Below are 19,673 nucleotides of genomic sequence, written 5' to 3'. Positions count from 1 at the left end.
CACACAAAGCATAGCATTCATGATCTTTAATTTTAATTTTAGTGGTAGGTTCCCACTCATCATAAAGTTTTCTAGGGATAGAAACTTCCAATTCAAGTTTTTCCTCATAAGATTGCATCAAAGCATCAACGATATGTTTGGTAAAAGCTTTATTTTGACTATAAGCATGAGGAGAATTCAACACGGATTGCAACAAGGAAATACAATCTACTAAAGAACAATTATCATAATTAAATTCCTTGAAATCCAAAATAGTGGTTTCATTGCTATTTAAAGTTTTGACCTCTCCAATCCTACTTTTACCAAATTTAGCATCAAGATCTAGAAACTCTGAATCATTGGGACGCCTTCTAACTAAAGTTGACTCATCTCCAGTCCCATCATTATCAAGATTCATATTGCAAAACAAAGATTTAATAGGGGACACATCAATCACTTTTAGATCTTCATCTTTATTTCCCTCTAACCCTTCTGGTTTGGCGGCCATCTTATTAACTAAGGTTGCCTGCTTATCAGAAATTTGGGCAATCAATTTTTCAAGACGAGCAATCTGAGAATTCAAACCATAAAATTCCTTAGACATATCATCAAGCTCTTTATTCATGTACTCCATAAAGGCTTTTTGTTCTTTAAGCTCGTTTCTAAAGAAATTATTATGCTCAAATTGTAAAGTCGTAAAGCTTCTAACATTGCTTTCGATCTCTTCCAACCTTCTAAGGTGACGATCAACGTTCTTAGGCAAGGCCATCAGGGCAAATAGGCACATAGGAGGCAAGCGGAAAAAAAGGTGAAGGGAAAAGAGAGGGCTAATAAAACGGCAAGGGTGAAGTGGGGGAGAGAAAAATGAGAGGCAAATGGCAAATAATGTAATGCGAGGGAGATGAGTTTGTGATGGGTACTTGGTATGTCTTGACTTGTGTGAAGACCTCCCCGGCAACGGCGCCAAAAATCCTTCTTGCTACCGCTTGAGCACTGCGTTGGTTTTTTCCTTGAAGAGGAAAGGGTGATGCAGCAAAGTAGCGTAAGTACTTCCCTCAGTTTTTGAGAACCAAGGTATCAATCCAGTAGGAGGCTTCATGCAAGTCCCTTGTACCTGCACAAACAAACAAGAACCTCGCAACCAACGTGATAAAGAGGTTGTAAATCCCTTCACGGCCACTTGCGAAAGTGAGATCTGATAGAGATAATAAGATAAGATAAATATTTTTGGTATTTAGGATATAGATTGGAAAGTAAATATTGCAAAATAAAGTAGATTGGAAACTTATATGATGGAAAGTAGACCCGGGGACCATAGGTTTCACTAGTGGCTTCTCTCAAGATAGCATAAGTATTACGGTGGGTGAACAAATTACTATCGAGCAATTGATAGAAAAGTGCATAGTTATGAGAATATCTATGCATGATCAAGTATATAGGCATCACGTCCGTAACAAGTAGACCGACTCCTGCCTGCATCTACTACTATTACTCCACACATCGATCGCTATCCAGCATGCATCTAGAGTATTAAGTTCATAAGAACAGAGTAACGCATTAAGCAAGATGATATGATGTAGAGGGATAAACTCAAGCAATATGATATAAACCCCATCTTTTTATCCTCGATGGCAACAATATAATACGTGCCTTTGTTGCCCCTGCTGTCACTGGGAAAGGACACCGCAAGATTGAACCCAAAGCTAAGCACTTCTCCCATTGCAAGAAAGATCAATCTAGTAGGCCAAACCAAACTGATAATTCGAAGAGACTTGCAAAGATAACCAATCATACATAAAAGAATTCAGAGAAGATTCAAATATTTCTCATAGATAAACTTGATCATAAGCCCATAATTCATCGGATCTCGACAAACATACCGCAAAAAGAGTTACATCGAATAGATCTCCAAGAATATCGAGGAGAACATTGTATTGAGATTCACAAGAGAGAGAAGAAGTCATCTAGCTAATAACTATGGACCCGAAGGTCTGTGGTAAACTACTCACAACTCATAGGAGAGGCCTTGGCGATGATGTAGAGGCCCTCCGTGATCGATTCCCCCTCCGGCGGAGCGCCGGAAAAGGCCCCAAGATGGGGTCTCACGGGTACAGAAGGTTGCGGCGGTGGAAATAGGGTTTCTTGGTGCTCCTTGATGTTTCCAGGGTACGGAGGTATATATAAGCGAAGGAGGTCGGTCAGGGGAGCCACGAGGGGCCCACGAGGGTGGGGGGCGCGCCCACCTCCCTAGGGCGTGCCCTGGACCCTCATGGCTGCCTCGGCTGCTTCTTGACATCCACTCCAAGTCTCCTGGATTGTGTTTGTTCCAAAAAGATCGCTCCCGAAGGTTTCATTCCGTTTGGACTCCGTTTGATATTCCATTTCTGCGAAACACTGAAATAGGAAAAAATAGCAATTTGGGCTGGGCCTCCGGTTAGTAGGTTAGTCCCAAAAATGATATAAAAGTGTATATTAAAGCCCATAAACATCGAAACGGGTAATATAATAGCATAGAACAATCAAAAATTATAGATACGTTGGAGACGTATCACCTACAGAGGAAGATCTTGCTGTTCCTGACCCGGAGGCACAATTGGTGGCGGCTCTTCATGCTATCCCAGATTGGACAGTACCATATTTAACTTATATGACCCGGGGCGAGTTACTTGAGGATGAAAATTTGGCCAGGCAGATAACCCGGCGGTCTAAGTCAATGACAATTGCCAATGGCGAGTTACATCATCGCAGTGTCATTGGGGCGTTTCAGCGTTGCATCTCTCCTGAGGAAGGCCGTGAGATTCTTCATGAGATTCATGAAGGAGATTGTGGTCATCATGCCAGTTCAAAGTCCCTTGAGGCCAAAGCTTTTCATCATGGATTTTATTGGCTGACGGCTCATGCTGATGCAGAGGATTTGGTCAGTAAATGTGATGGTTGTCAGAAATTTTCACGTCGAGCTCATGTGTCGGCTTAAGAATTGAGGATGATTCCAATTACTTGGCCATTTGCAGTCTGGGGGCTTGATATGGTTGGGCCTTTTAAAAGGTCCAAGGACAAAAAGACCCACCTCTTGGTGGTTGTTGACAAATTTACAAAGTGGGTTGAAGCAGAGTCGGTCAGTAAGTATGACGCGGCAACGGTGGTTCAATTCATTAAAAAGGTGGTTTTTCTCTTTGGTTTTCCCCACAGCATCATAACTGATAATGGCACTAACTTGTCCAAGGGTGCTATGAAAGAGTTTTGTCAACGTGAGCATATTCGACTTGATGTGTCGTCAGTAGCTCACCCCCAATCCAATGGTCAAGCTGAAAGAGCCAATCAAGAAATTTTGAGAGGCATTAAACCCTGGCTTATGGTTCCTTTGCAAAGGACGCCGGGTTGTTGGGTGGAGGAGTTACCTTCAGTGATATGGAGTATAAATACTACCCCCAACAGATCTACGGGTTACACACCTTTCTTCATGGTATACGGAGCAGAGGCAGTTCTCCCTAGTGACATCCGTCATGACTCACCCCGTGTGGCGGCTTACATTGAAGCTGATAATGAACAAGCACATCGGGATGCACTGGACCTGTTATATGAGGAGCGTGACCTTGCGGCGACTTGCTCGGCAATTTACCAACAAGATCTGCGCCGTTACCACAGCCGTCGGGTTAAGTCCAGAACCTTTCAAGAAGGTGATTTGGTGCTCTGGCTCATCCAGGATCAAACTGACATGCACAAGTTATCCCCACCTTGGGAAGGGCCATTTGTGGTCAGCAAGAACTTGAACAATGGGTCATACTACCTTATCGATATTTGAGAGCACAAAGATTCACGTAAGTCGGAGGAGGAAACCCGCTGGCCGTGGAATATTGCTCATCTTCGGCCTTACTACACTTGAGCCGCCGGCTCTTATGATGTACATATTTTGACGATGTATATATTATGATGATTATAATAAAGCAGGGCCTCTGCCGTTTTCATCTTCAATAATGAGTCTTCTTCGTCATAATTTCAAGATCACTAGGGGGCTTGGTCGTATTCGAATCATTGCCATTAACCCTTTTGGTCCGGCTTCCTGGTCGTATTCGAACCATAGCCGTAAAAACACTTTGATCATTTGGGGGCTTGGTCGTATTTGAATCATAGCTGTTAACCCTCTTGGTCCGGCTTCCTGGTCATATTCGAACCATAGCCGTAAAAACACTTTGATCATTTGGGAGCTTGGTCGTATTCAAATCATAGCCATTAACCCTCTTGGTCCGGCTTCCTGGTCGTATTCGAACCATAGCCATAAAAACACTTTGATCATTTGGGGTCTTGGTCATATTCGAATCATTGCCATTAACCCTTTTGGTCCGGCTTCTTGGTCGTATTCGAACCATAGCCGTTAAGCATCACAAACCACTTGGGGGCTTGGTCGCATTCGAATCATAGCCGTTAACCCTCTTGGTCCGGCTTCATGATCGTATTTGAATCATAGCATTAATCATCATGGTCACTGGGGGGCTTCCTGATCGTATTCGAATCATAGCTGTCGGTACCCCTTTGATCGGTGCAATGCCAAAAACCATTCGGGGGCTTCCTGATCGTATTCGAATCATAGCTATTAACCCTTATGGTCCGGCTTCCTGCTCGTATTCGAAGCATAGCCTTGTTTTTCTCATTTGGCTTGAGATTTTTGAAGTTTTTCTGGTTCTTCTTGATATTATCTTGCCTTTTGGTCTAAAGTGATCCCGGCCATGTAGCCTTCAATCTCACAGCACATATTTGAAGCATACCCGTGGTTTCTATTACCCGGCTTAATGAGAGGCGACAAGCCGCCCATACATGATGATATCAAGCACTTGGAAATATTGGCTTCTCAAGCTTTGGGTGCTCACCCTTACTGCACAGGTATCGTAAACCGACAGTATGATTCAATGTCACAGGTATGATGTCGTTATTTTAATTATGTTGAAATTCGGGTTACACCAGCCTTATCTATAAATGTTTTAAGCCTCAGTCCTTATGTGTGAGGTATTATGACCCGCCCTGCGGTCAACCACCAAGGGCTCTTTTTGATCTACTTGTATGCAGGATAAATCGAAATATTCATTTGCACCACTCAAACATCATGATAAATCTAAAAGGACAATTATCAAGTGGTGGTTTAACAGCATTGAGCACAACATGAACGTGCATGATGGCACGGTAGTGCAAAGTTATTGCTACCCTATTACATGACTCCAGGAGTCCAATTGATTAACTGTTTTTCAGAAGGTCACAAAATATGAACCGCCAAGCGGGTCAATCTTCTTGACTCTGATGGCCCGACACTTCTGGATGATCCCTCTTCGCTTCTTCGTCCTGTTCTACTTCCTAGAAGGTTGGTGATGACCAGTCAATGCCATTCAAAGCTTGGAACTCAGCTTCATCATCAATAAGCTTGGACGGGTCAACTTCAGGAGCAAAAGTATGCTTACGGGTTGGGGGGATAAGGTCTTTCACTTTGTAAGACGACGTTGGCATCTTCTGATTTTCCAAGTCATAAGCCGGTTGATACTTGGTGAGGTCTGTCTCATTGGCAATCAGACTGGCCAGAGGACGTATGTCCTTCACACAAGCAGCAAAGTCTTTCTTGTCAAACGGGGTGACGTCTTCCTTCAAGCTTGGATACCTGATAGAGATATCGGCAGGGTCTAGCTCCGGTAACCATGCTTTGGCCCGGCTTAAAGCAGTCGCAGCTCCGGCTCTTGCAGATGATCGCTTCATCTCACTAAACCTCTCAGGCAGAACGGAAAGCTTCCTTAATACATCAACCGAGAGAGTAGGGGCTTCATTAGATGGAGAAATTGTGGCCAATTGGCGCTGAGCACCAGTATAAAGCTGCTCCACTAGTGTGTAAACCGCCTTCAGCTTCACAAGCATATCTTGGTTGAGATTGGTGCTTCTAGGGCCTGCATAATAGTCATGGATGGATTAAAGCGGTTTATATCATCAAGGAAGATGTTCAAATTTGACGGTCATAAGGCGACTTACCAAATATAGCAGAAACCATCTGAGACACCTGGCGTTTTAAGCCGGTAAGTTCAGTGGTCGCTTCCTGGAGAGCCGCCTCCGCCTTTTCAGCCTGTTGTGTCAAGGCAATTTTCTCTTCAGCCCAGGCGTTTTTCTCAACTTCAAAGTCGTTCTTCACTTTTTCTGATTCAGCCACACTGAATTCAAACTTTGAGTTCGCCTTCTGGGTCTCAGATTCTTGCAGCTCTAGATGAGTCTTCAAGTCAGACAGCTCTGATTGAAGTTGAGCAGTGGTGGTCTGTACATACATCGGATCAAAATCATAATTTAGATTTAGCTAAAAACATGAAGTCCCAAGCCTTTTGCAAGCAATAACACTTGGCACTTGGGGGCTAATGTCTACTGAAAAAATTATTCATGCAACGGTTTATGTGAATAAGTCCCAAGCACTTTGCGAGCAAGAGTACTTGGCACTTGAGGGCTAATGCATATTGCTTGTTTTTACAACTTTACGATGACTCATTTATGATATAAACGGTCACAGTCGGATCATGAGAATTACACAAGTAAGTACTGCTTTCTACACAAGAATATAAAGGACCGGCTCAATCATGTTGATTAAACCGGCCCTTGGGGGCTACGGATTCAGTGTTAACCATTGCAGCTATACTTTAAGCTAGATGCTTTAAGCTGGATTTTTAAAGGATTCTATCAAAGGACACTACTTATGCTCATGGTTAATCTAAGTCTACAGTATATTCATCATAAACAGTAGACTTGGGGGCTAACAGGATGTGCATAACTCAATAAAGGAAGAGTTCATACCTTAAACTTTTGATGCATTTGCTTCACCATGTCAACTTCAAGTTCACGGCTGCTGTGTACTTGACTGAGATAACCAGAATACACTTCACCAATGCTTAATTGGGAGTACTCAGCAACATCAAATCTTACTTTGCATCGTTCAATGTGCTCCTCCTTGCCAGAGTGTTTGGCCAGGATGGTAGGCCTTCCCGGCTCTCTAAAGCCGGTACTGGTGATCACCATGTCATCATCTTGTGTGTCAGCCGTCTTAATAGGGCTTGAGGCTTCAGGATTTAAAGGGCCATTGTTGGATTGATCGATAGGCGGGTCAGGAGTCACTGGTGGAATGCCAAGAACCGGTTCAGATGGTTGAGGAACAGAGCCTCAGGCGCTGTAGTTTGTTGTTCCGGTTCACTGACTTTCGGGTCTTCGGCCGGTTTATTCACCTTTGCCTTCTTGCTGGGCTTAGCTTTTCCACTACATGAGTCATGAAAGGTTAGTATAAGTATCAACAAGCATAATGAGAGAATAAGTAATTGTTATTGCCCGGGAGCAGTCTTGAAAGCTGGCAGATGAGATTGAGATGAGTCGCCGGAAGAGGAACGAGACGTTTCCTGATAATTTGAGTCGGAAGAGTTGAGTGGTTGGCGGATGAGACCCGCCAAAGGATAAAAAGAGTTTAAGTTGGGGGTGACCTCGTTTCGACTCTTCTTTGGAGTGTTTGGTAAGCCGGAGGACAATTCTTCATCCCTGCTAGTCCGAGTCTGTCGCCGGCTCTCGTGCTGCTGTTGCTTCAAAAGAAAGTGAGGATCCAGATGAGCTAAGGGGTGTGAAAAGCTTACTTTCTGAGTTACTCTTCAAATTTTCTGTCTTGGCAAGGGCTCGGAGTCGGAGGAAACGATAGTTACCTCTTCTTCGAGTGCTTGACTTGTCCCCGTGTCATCCTGATGATAATCAATGTCAATAAGATAGTTGAAAAATGAGCCAAGAGAGTCAAGGGCTACCTCCGACTCAGAGCTGTCGTCCAGTTCAAGCATCTCCGAAGCACTGGGTTTCTTTCCCTTCTTCTTAGTGGTTCTCTTGGCGGCTTTCTTGGCCTTCCTGGCCCTTTTGGCAGCTTCATGATCATATTCCTTCTTCCAGAAGTCATCATCAGCCTGTCAAAGTCGTCAAAATTGAGTTAAAGCAAAATATTTAAGGATGAAGTTAAAGTAAGTAATTTAAAGACTTACTCCTGGCGCCGGGTTAGATGCGCAGAAAGGGCTTAGACCCACCTTGCTACAGTCTACTGGGCTTTCATGCAGAAGAGACTTTGTCATCTCGTTGATGGCGTCGTCAGTCAAGTCCTCGGAGCTGTGGCACAGTGGATCTTTTTTGGCACCAGTGTAAGTGCACATTAAGCTGGAGCGGCGACTTAAGGGAATGACCCGCCATGAAACCCAGCATCGAACTAATCCAATGCCAGTTAGGCCGTTTCCCAATAGAGCCTTGACCTTGGCAATGGTAGGGGCGAGTTTCTTGCGTTCAGCAGCTGTCAGGTTGTTAGGGAGAGGATGATTTGATTCAAGACGCAGGGCGCGAAAGTCGGGCAGTCGGTTCTCGTCAGCCGGAGAAGTATCCTTGCAATAGAACCATGTCTGGTTCCAGTCGTTGGGGTGACTCGACAAGCGGGCATAAGGGAAGATAGCATCTCTTCTGCGCTGAATTGAGATTCCACCAAGCTCCACACTGGGTCCGTTTGAGTACTCGTTCTGGCGGTTCAAATAGAAGTACTCTCTGAATAGCTCCACACTGGGCTCCTCTTGAAGGTAGACCTCATAGAACACTTGGAAGTTGCATATATTTGACGCAGAATTGGTTTCGATGTCTTGAGGATGAAGGTTGAAAAAGTGCAGAATGTCCCAGAAGAATTTAGAGTCGGGTGGTGAGAAGCCCCGGTTCATGTGATCGGTAAAGACAATGACTTCATCATCTTTTGGTTGAGGTTTCTCTTCTTCCGGCTTGGGGCGCGATAGTGCATGACAGTCTTCTTGGGCAAATAGCCGGTTTTCACAAAGTCTTGGAGGGTGTTCTCAGTGACTATGGAGGGAACCCAGTTACAGGAAGTGGCTGTCTTTGGGGCCATTGCAAAGAAAGAAGTCTAAAAAGGAAAAGAACAAAGTTTGCTGGTTCAAAATTAAGCTGGTGGGAAAGTATTACAGCACACATCCAGAATGGCGGCTTAAAGGGGCCTAATGGTATATGACTAGTTACAGCTGGTTATGTAAGCCGCCATGACCAGGTGGACCTATCAGGAAGCAAATTTTCGCTAAGTATTGGACAAACAGGTTTTACAGATTACAATTATAATTTTGGATCTGGCACTGTGTGAAAAAATAAAATAAATCAAAACCTAAAAGCAGAACAAGGGAGTTCATAGGTTCTGGGGAAATCTTATCTCAAGGAAAAAGGGTCCACTGGCATTGAAAGCAGGGACAAAACTACTACCATGCAAGTTATATGCTATTTTCAGATCTAAAGGGTGCTAGGGTTGAATAACTACAAGCAACCACGAAGAACACGAGGAACTGTTGAAACCCTAATGCGATCTGGAGCATAGAAAGAGGAGCGCTTACAAAGGCCGGTGAACTGCGGTGGAGCGCCGCCAATCTCTGGTCCGTTCAGGTTGATGCAGCGGCCAAGGACGAGGACGACGGTGTGCTTCGCGGCGGCGGCGGAGCTCGAGTGACAGGAGAGTCACGATAGGAGGAAGACGAAGGAAAGAGAGGAAAATGAGAAGAGGTTGTTCGTGACTATTTATAAGGAGAAGGCTAATAAGTGGGCACGAAAAACGAGGAGGCCAAAACATGGTTATCCAGCTGCCCAGGCGCCTCGATTCTTGGGACGGTTATTAAAGATAAAAGATCCATTGAGATATATTGGATATTTTGTAAATTAATGACAGGTGACGTCATGGCGGGTTATCGCAATTCCAGGAGATGACGTCATGGCGGGTTATGAATTCTCGCACAGATAAAGAAGGGAGGATTTTTTCTAAGTGTTGAAGATTGACATGAACCAGTTCAAATCAACCTAGGGCCTAATATTGGGAATATAACTATTAGGTATGACCTGCCCAGGAGATGCCGGGTTATACCTATGGCGATTCATCATATGAAGCCCACGAGGATATTGAAGATGGCGGTTCAAGATAAGGGCCCAAGGGCGACTTAAGGCCCGTAGAAATAAACCTCCTTATGTGTAAGACTTGTATTGTAAGGCATGAATAGATACTCACCGAGCCGGACACATTGTTTATGAGCCGGCCGGGGCTCCGAGAGCCGCTGGGCGTCAACCTGTGTATATAAAGGGACAACCCGGTGGTGGTTCAGGGTAAGAGACAACAGATCGAAAGCTAGGTCAAGCGGATTTGCTCCCTAGTAATCGGGACATAAGCAATACCACCTCAAAACTAGAGTAGGCCTTTACCTTCACCGCAAGGGGCCGAACCAGTATAAACTCCCGTGTCCTTTGTCCCGTTTAACCCCTTTAAGCTAACCTAGTTGTGATGGCTCCACGACTAAGTCCTTTCGCTAGGACATCTGCCGTGACTATTCCACGACACGAAGGAATATGTATTTGACATGAAGAAAGCAATAGCAATAAATTGAACGATCATATGCTAAGCTAACGGATGGGTATTGTCCATCACATCATTCTCCTAATGATGTGATCCCATTATCAAATGGCAACACATGTCTATGGTTAGGAAACCTTAACCATCTTTGATCAACGAGCTAGTCTAGTAGAGGCTTACTAGGGACACGGTATTTGTTTATGTATTCACACATGTATTTAAGTTTCCGATCAATACAATTCTAGCATGAATAATAAACCTTTATCATGAATAAGGAAATATAAAATAACAACATTATTATTGCCTCTAGGCATATTTCCTTCATGGGTTGCCAGGTCTGCTCACCGACCGCGTTCGTAACATGCACGAGTGCAACAGGCAATGGGCCCAGGACCCCTGCGCGCTTAGGATTAGACCGGCATGCTGGCCTCTCTGTTGGGTCTAGGTAGGGCTATGACGTGTTGATCTTCCGAGGCCGGGCATGACCCAGGAAAGTGTGTGCGGACAGAGGGATCAAGCGTGTCAGGTAATGTGGTGCACCCCTGCAAGGAAGATTGATCTATTCGAATAGCCATGTCCATGGTAACTGGACGACTTGGAGTTGTACTTCGACCTCTTACAACTAAAACCGGATACTTAATAAAACACACTCTTTCAAGTGCTAGATACAACCTGGTGATCGCTCTCTCGCAGGGTGTCGAGAAAAGGATCGTCAGGTAGGATTATGCTATACGTTGTCACTTGATACTATACTTGTTACTCTGTTCTATATGTTTCAAGATGGAGGCTGCCAGAAGCATAGTCTTCGCTAGGACTATCTTTCCCTCTTTTATTCTGGCATTCTGCAATTTAGTCCACAGATACTACCCCTTTCATTGATACCAATGCATATGTAGTATAGATCTGATGTCAGTCTTGCGAGTACTTTGAACAAGTACTCACGGTTGCTTTGCTACTTCTTTTTTCCCTATACCCGTTTGATGCGACCAGTTGGCGGAGCCCAGGAGCCAGAGACCATCTTCCACGACTCCTACTACACCGAGGGTGCCTACTACTACGTGCAGGCCACCGACGACCATGAGTAGTTTAGGAGGATCCCAGGCAGGAGGCATGCGGCTCTTCGATCTGTATCCCAGTTTGTGCAAGCCATCTTATGGCACCTTGTTTAACTTTATATCTGTACTCAGATATTGTTGCTTCCGTTGACTCGTTTATGTTTGAGCACTTGTATTCGAGCCCTCGAGGCCCCTGGCTTGTAACATGATGTTTGTATGACTTTTATTTGTGTTTAGAGTTGTGTTGTGATATCTTCCCGTGAGTCCATGATCTTGACCGTATATGTTTGCGTGTATGATTAGTGTACGATTGAATCGGGGGCGTAACAGGCCCCAGTTGCGTGTCGAGGTGGACTGCAATTGGAAGAAGAAAAAGGGGGACCCGAATTGCATGTTGGGGTTGGAGTTGTAGTTAAAAGAAAAATTGTCCCTCCCTCAGTTGCATGTCGAGGATGGACTTAAAAATGGGACAAAAATGGGTCAAACCCAGCTGCATATCGAGTGTGGACTTGTAACTGGGACCAAAGAAAGGTGCCCAAACCACAATTGCATGTCTGGGGTGGTGTTGCAATTGGGGAGGAAAAATAGGTCGTCCCCCCATTTGCCTGTTGATGGTGGACTTCCAATTCGGACAAATAGAATGGGTAGGGTCCAGTTGCGTATCGAGGGTGGACTTGCAATTGGGGAAAAGGCGCCTAGTTGAATGTTTGATGTGGGTTTCAACTGGGAGGAAAAGGGACCGGCCGCAGTTGCGTGTCGAGGGTGGGCTTGCAACTATGAAAAAATGGGGTTCATGCTCAATTTTTTTATCAAGGGTGGACTTTCACCTGGGACAAAAAAGGCGGGGGGGGGGCCTAGTTGCATGTTGGGGGTGGAGTTGCAACTGGGACAAAAAAAGACCGCCATTTGTGTGTGGGGGTGAATTTATAACTGGAAGAAAAATGGATCAGTCCTAGTTGCATATCTAAGGTAGACTTGCACGTATGAGGTGAAGTTACAACTTGGACAAAAAATGAGGTGGACCCCTAGTTGTGTGTCAAGTGTGGACTTGCAACTGAGGAAAAATATTGATTAGGCCAGTTACGTACCGAGCGCAAGTCACATCATGTCTCTTCCATAGTTTGTCTCATTCGACATCAAACTTGGAAAGGGAAAAAATAGGCAACAACAAAGGACATAGTTTGTCTCTTCCACTTCTACAACGCATACTAGATAAAATGGGCCACAAGAGCGCGAGCAGAAAAAGGCTTGACAAAAAAACAAAACGTGCAACATGAACGGCCTACGAAGTGGACAGCCGACAGCGTGGGTCAAGAGTTTGCGTGAAAAATATAACAGCAAGATCCAACAAACGGCAACTTAGAGGAGAAATTGCTGAATCTCATCATGATGACACATAGAAGTATTGGTAGACAGTGTCAAAATTACTGAAAAGGCGGAACCGCGATAGAACTCCTCTTTTCGTGTCTCTTTCAATTCTATCTCACGCCTAGAAACAACGCAGGGAAATGGACAACTAGTGCGCCGCAATAATGGACCGATAAAAGTGAAGCTCAAGAAGGCAACAAAAGCATGCACAAGAAGCAAAAAGTGTCCAACGGCATGGGGATCGAGTTTTGCATGAAAATTGCAGAAATTAAATCGAATGATGCAAATTTAGATGAGAGAACGTTCGATATAAAAAAATCACAAACTTAGAAGGTATTCACAAACTTAAAATAATATTTTATAAAAAATATTCACAAAATATTATTCATGAATTTGAGAAAAAGGAAAATTAAAAGATGAAATGAAAAAACAAAATAAAATGAGAAAATTTCCGAAAGAAAAACCAGATAGGGATAAGATAGAAAAGAAAGAAACATTAAAAAGTTGGTAATGATTTTTTACAAAGAAAAATGCATTCAAAAATGTGTAGAAATGGACAACAAAACGACAACAGGAAGTGGCAGAGCTTGCAGCTCAAAGCTGGGCGGGCCAAACAAAAGAAGATGGCATGTGGCCTGTTGTTTGAAGGCCCAGGAGTTTATGCCTAGTGTACAAATTTCCATGGCTGGGCGGCCCGCGGCTCATTGGGCCTCGTTATAGCTCTGCCAGTGATCAGCACGCCTTGCATTCCTTGCCATATCCTCCCCGTCACACACATGAATGATGGGCATGTGAACGTGATGCGGAAGCAACTAGTTGACTAGCGCTCCTTCTGAAGCCTCGTAACGATCATTTGCGGGTGGGGCTGAGAGCTCTGGGCGTCGGGAGGTCCTATTGGACGCGCTTTCGACCTACAGCTTTGAAGTGCATGCTCCCAGCCACTCCACCTGACTAGCATTGCTTGTAGCAAACCAACGCACACTTTTAATAACTAGCACAACCATACAACCGGACTTGTCTACTGTATCGAACCAGAATTACACACTGTAGTGAACATCTTAAAATAAATTGTACATTTTTTCTGAGAGTGTATATTTTGAAAAAGTGCGACCATTTTTATTCATTCTGAACATATTTTGTACACAGGAACAATTTTTTGCATACGTGCACAACAAAATTAAAACTGCAGAAAATGTTTTTGAAAAACATGAACCATTTTTTCAAGTTGTGAACAAATTATGAAATCCCGAACAAATTTTAAACCGCGAACAATTTTGAATTTTTGGACAACTATTTGAAAAATGGAACTTTTTATGAAATTACAAAAAAATGAAACCGCAATTTTTTTTTGAATTTTTGAACAAAAATTTGAAAATGGAACTTTATGAAATATCTAACAAGATTTGAAACCACGGACATTTTCTGAAATTCCTGAACATTTTACCAAACACGAACATTTTTTGAATTTTAGACCAAATTTTGCAACCGCGAACAATTTTTGCAATTCTGGAAGTTTTTTTTTGAAATAGGAACATTTTCTAAATTTGTGAACTGAACAAATTTTGAAATAGACGAACATTTTCTAAAATTCCTGTACGTTTTTTCAAATTGTGAACATATTTTTAAAGTAGAACATTTTCTAAAATCCTAAAAGGTTTGAATTAAAATAAAAGAAAAATATCAACTTGAAAAATTAAAAAAAAAGAAAGAAAAAATAGACAAAGAAGAAAGAAAGAAACAGCAAAAGGAAAAGAAAAGAAAAAAGAAAGAAGAACAACAAACAGAATTTTGAGTGTCAGAACGAATTTTCAGAACGTGGGCAATTGAAAAATTCTAGAACAAAATTAGAAACCCGGAACATTTTCTCAAGTTTTTGAACATTTTTTGAAATTGCGAACAAATTTTGAAAACATTAAAATTATCAAAATTCGTGAACAATTTTTCTAAATGGGAACCTTTTTTGAAATTTCCCAAATTTCCTAAATTTGTGAACAAAAACTTAAAATGCGAACATTTTTCAAATTTCTGAACATTTGTTGAAAATAGAAAATACAAGAGACACAGAAAAGGGAAAAACCGAAAAAGAAAACACAAGGGAAAAAATAGACAAAAACCGGTTCAGGGAACCTTCTGGAAGGTTCAGAAAATGCATAAAACCAGACAGAATTGCTAGAAGGTTCCTAAAACCGAATCACGTAATTGGGCCGGCCCAGTACATGCGATCCCGCTCGCTCCTGTGTGCGTTTGCTCGACATTGTGACGCAGCGTGCGTCCAATAGGGATTTCCCTGGGCGTCGCCCCCACGTGTCGCGCTTTGGGCACTCCCTCTAGATTTTTTTTCCGCATGCGTTTTGGGCTTTTAAACCGTTTTTTTTTTACTTTTTGGTTTTCTACTGGTCTTGATTAGCTTTTGGACCCAAAAAAATTCGGAAAAAATTTCCACGCGAAAAATCATGTTTTTTTTGCTTCCACGAGTTCAGAAACGAAAAAAACGCGTTTTTTCCTTTCGTGAGAGTGAGAGACGTGGTTTTGCTTCCGCGGGAGGCAGAGCCGTGCCTCTCAGAAATGAAAAAAAATGCATTTTCTGTTTTTTCCCTTCCGCGAGAGGCATAGTTGTGCTTTCACGAGAGGTACGGCCGTGCCTCTCGGAAACAGAAAAAAACACATTTTCTATTTTTTTTTCCTTCCATGAGATGCACGGTTTTGCTCGCGCCAGAGGCACGGTTGTGCTTTCGCGAGAGGCACGGCCGTGCCTCTCGGAAAAAAACGTGTTTTTAATTTTTTCCTTCCGCGAGAGGCATGGTCGTGCCTCTTTCGGAAAGGGAAAAAATATGCTCTCGATTCGGTTATTCGTCCTGTTTTTTGTGATTTTTTTTATGAAAACCTATAAACCTGGGATCTAGTTTTGAAGATCTCGACGCGAGGAATCCAACGGTGAAAACGGTTTGAGATTTGAACGCATGGTTAACAGTTAAAACGTTTTGAATAAATGGATCTACGAAAAAGAGGGTAAACTCCCAGTTTGCGACAAGTGGCGCTCCAGCGCGCCACTTGTCGCAACTCGGGGTGGTGGAAGTGATCTTTGCAAGGAGTACTCTTCAATTAGTAATTTCGACGTGATACTATCAATCCATCCATCACGAAATACATGCATGATTCCCTCAAAAAAATACATGCACAATTTATAGGCCCATAAAACACACAAGAAAAAACAAATAAACAGGCCCGCAAACAAACAAACAACAAAATGAACTTGAAACAAAAATGAAAATGACCCGCCCATCCCCGCTTAGTGGAAAAGGGCTGACTGCGAGACAACACGACTTGGGACAAAGATCACTTGGTGCGCCAATTTTAAAGACAAACAATTCAAGGGTGAAAGCTTTAGATGTGAGGTAACTAAGTCCCATCTAGATCTCACTTAGCAAATTGGAGAGGCTAGTTATATCTGATCTGGACGGCATATTCACGGAGGAGAAGGTGTGGACAGTGACGGGCCCAGGAATTGAAGCTCGCCGGGGCGAACATTTAAGGTATTTTTTTACGCAAATACACATGTACTGAATCAAAGGTCATATGACATTCAACTACCAAAATCATGAAAAGGCATAAAAAGTTATTATAAACTGCTGATAACATGGACTCTTGTCGCTTCATGCATTTTGTGTTCGATATCTTCGGCACGTCATGTTCTTTCAAAAGCCAATAAAATATGACTTCATCATGTGATTCCACTTGATCTACCACAATTCTTGGTGGTATGACATCGAAAGCGCAACTTTAGCATCAGAAGCTATTTTAAACTAGTAGAAGGCCCGTGCGTTGTCACGGGCTTTTAAATATTTTTATCGTGTGCATATATAAACATAATGCATATCAAGTTTTATGTGTAAACATAATTGAAATCCATATCACACAAAATATTCTTCGATACAAAATGTAATTCGATAATGTATACATAGAAAGACACGCGATGCACAAAATAAAGAAAGTGGTACAGAAACATAGTACTCTTTATTATGCACTATATTACACAAGGTAGATAGCACCCTACATGACTTTTATGCTTAAGACCAATCATCTCACGAAGCATTTCCATTGTTATTAACCATTAATTAAAGACAACAGATGGAGCATTTTGTTACCTTTAAACAAATATTCCAAGATGCTGCAACCAGAACCTTAATACATTATGGAATTTCCTAACAAATATTACATAGACCCAAATATACAGCACAACATCCAATAAAAAATCATTATAACACACCATCTAACTTAAAAGTCTGGCATATGAAAATTTAGACCTCCGATAGAAAACCTGAATTTCAGCAGGAAATATCAAATACATGCTTCCCTGTCCGATGTATAAATATGTGTAATTCTCAATTGATGCACTTTTGAAATCTTCTAACTCACATAACACCATAATTACAGTGATTGTGCAACATATTTTTTAGAAAGCATGCATAAGCCTTTGAGTATAAACACAACTTTTGGTAGGGAGTCAATAACACCCCTAGGTAGCCAAGCCTTTGAGTATAAACAAAAATGATTTCTCAAGCTTTCTTTTGCTTCATGGAGCTGTAATTATTGCTAACAGAAACAAAATAGAAATCACATGATAAAAAAGAAACAATGCAATAGGAGAAAATGAGGCATACTACGTGGCCATGTCGCTGACCTGGCCATCACAACCTCCGAGACCAAGGGGCGAGGAGGTGGCGGCATCAGCTCCAATGAACCTATGACACCAAAATGATTATGTTTGCCGTCCTCGATCGTCGGCATCATCGACTCAGTGGTCGGTCCCCTTGTACCTTCTTCCCCATGGATCGGGATTGATTCGACATAGGATCAGAACAATAAACAAAATCAAAAGTCACAAAGAATTATAGCCTAGTAATGCTCAGTCAGCCAAATTAAGAAATATCGGTAACACATGCATACCTACTAATGATATTAGTGAACAATGCAAAAAGCAAAGGATTCCATTTGTCGCAATTAGTACACACGACAACTAATTCATAAGTTCATATGACCAATCAGTTAGACCACATGGTTAAATTCATTCATAGATGAACAATAGACGAACAACTAACAAAAGTCGAGAAGGATCCTTACAAAAACAATGATTGGTCAGGAATTTGGAAGGAGGGAGGGTCTATTATTAACGCTAGTGAAGGCGCATGTCATGCCAACTCTACAAAGTTAATTCCATTTACAAAAATCACATCGGAAAAGTATTGTGCATTCATGTTCTAGTCTTAATATCCCTTAGGTAATCTTGTTTTCAGCTGAACGACGATCATGTCAAGCTAAACGAAGAGGACGCCGACAGGGCCACATTGTTCCCTGCCCACCACCGCCCACTTCCACACACCACCATCCATGTTCACCGCCTGGATGCCGGCCCCAGCTCTCAAGGCCCTAGAACCGGTGCGCCCACGGGTCGCCGCGTTGGGTATGTACCCGCCGCCACCGCGTTGGACCTTCTCGTCCTACAATGCAATAGCCATTGCCTTAGTTGTCTACATCAGACATCTGAAATGAAACAAAAGTCAAATGCTACTAATTAGACGTAATACATCAAAATGTCAAACAGAGTCAACACTTTAATTATGCTTCATAGGATAAGAATCAAACATACATAGTTAAACCAAATACTTAACAAAGTGTCAACAACATTTCACAGATTTTTTCAGAATTTTTGAAGCACTAACCTGGCTTGGCTCAATGCCAATGTGGTTCAGCATATCAATGCATAGATGTAGGAATCATCCTTGTACTCTGCACAAACAAGGGAAAAACATGAGCTTTCATGTTTCCATGTATTATAGTTGAGCAGAAGCGATACATGGACAGTAGTATGAATGTACAACAGTGGGAAAGTTGAGGTTCCCTGGGCTGAATGTCGATGAAAGGTGCCTCCCATTTGCCCTTGTAGTCCAGGTTCCTAATTATCTGACTACACAAATATCCCATGTCAGAAGTTGCAATGCCAATGCACACTGCTGTTTGTCTACAATTTGACTATCTAATCTTACTCTAGCAGAAGTACCTTTTGCATCCATGGTCTCTTGCACCGGGGTACGTACCAAACTCCTAACTTCTTACAACTGATGATATTGTTAGGCGATGGAATTTGGAGTAACTTCTTGCTGACAACTGATGATATTGTTGGGCATTGAATTAATTGAACCACCCAAACTACTTTCAATCCTTTCTCGAAAGACAAATCAAGGAGACCACGAGATAGAAAAAGAGAGAAACTTACCATTAAGATAGAGGACAAGTCAGGCAGTCTTGCACATGGTGTTGGTAGGCAGCACCGCCGTGGTCGGGACAGTTCGCGCCCCAAATCCATATCCTCCATTTTTGCAAGATTCTGTACACCACATCTTTCTTACTAAAGTGGGAGAAACCATAAATCGACTATCAATCATCATTAAGTGTAGAATATGGTCATTAAAATTCATTAAAATCATTGCACATCGCTTGCTTGATTCTCCTCTATTAAATTAGCATTCATCACGGTGCCTTCTAAAGACAAGGCATGACAGAAACACAAAGCACAACCCAAGCACATTGGTTTATGTACCATACTCATTGTAAAAAATTAGAAGCTTCTGTAAGATGTGACACTGTTTACATGTTTGAAGTGAATTGCATCCTCGTACAAAGGATAGAAGAACTGAATGCTTATGTACTTATAAAATACAAAAGTGAAAAGGGTAATTAAATCATGTTGGGTTAAAAACCTTACGTTCCCATGGTTCTTTCTCAGATCAAAGAACTCAAAATATCAGCAGTGGATATTGGAGACAGGAGAAGAAACGACGTGACCTTCACCCACATCCTTAATGGCCAGC

General features: G+C 42.5%; 1 long non-coding RNA gene across 1 annotated transcript; it reads right to left on the bottom strand.

Annotated features, from left to right (window-relative positions):
* Window positions 1-18,641: 18,641 nt before the first annotated feature.
* On the bottom strand, window positions 18,642-19,367 carry LOC119367476. The gene is made up of 3 exons (XR_005176323.1): window positions 19,079-19,367; window positions 18,863-18,969; window positions 18,642-18,769 (listed from the first exon to the last, which is right to left on the bottom strand). It is a non-coding gene; the product is annotated as an uncharacterized LOC119367476 (long non-coding RNA).
* Window positions 19,368-19,673: the final 306 nt, after the last annotated feature.

This window comes from Triticum dicoccoides, chromosome 2B, assembly GCF_002162155.2.
Source record: "Triticum dicoccoides isolate Atlit2015 ecotype Zavitan chromosome 2B, WEW_v2.0, whole genome shotgun sequence".
NCBI lineage: Eukaryota > Viridiplantae > Streptophyta > Magnoliopsida > Poales > Poaceae > Triticum > Triticum dicoccoides.
This window is presented reverse-complemented; position numbering and strand designations above follow the sequence as displayed.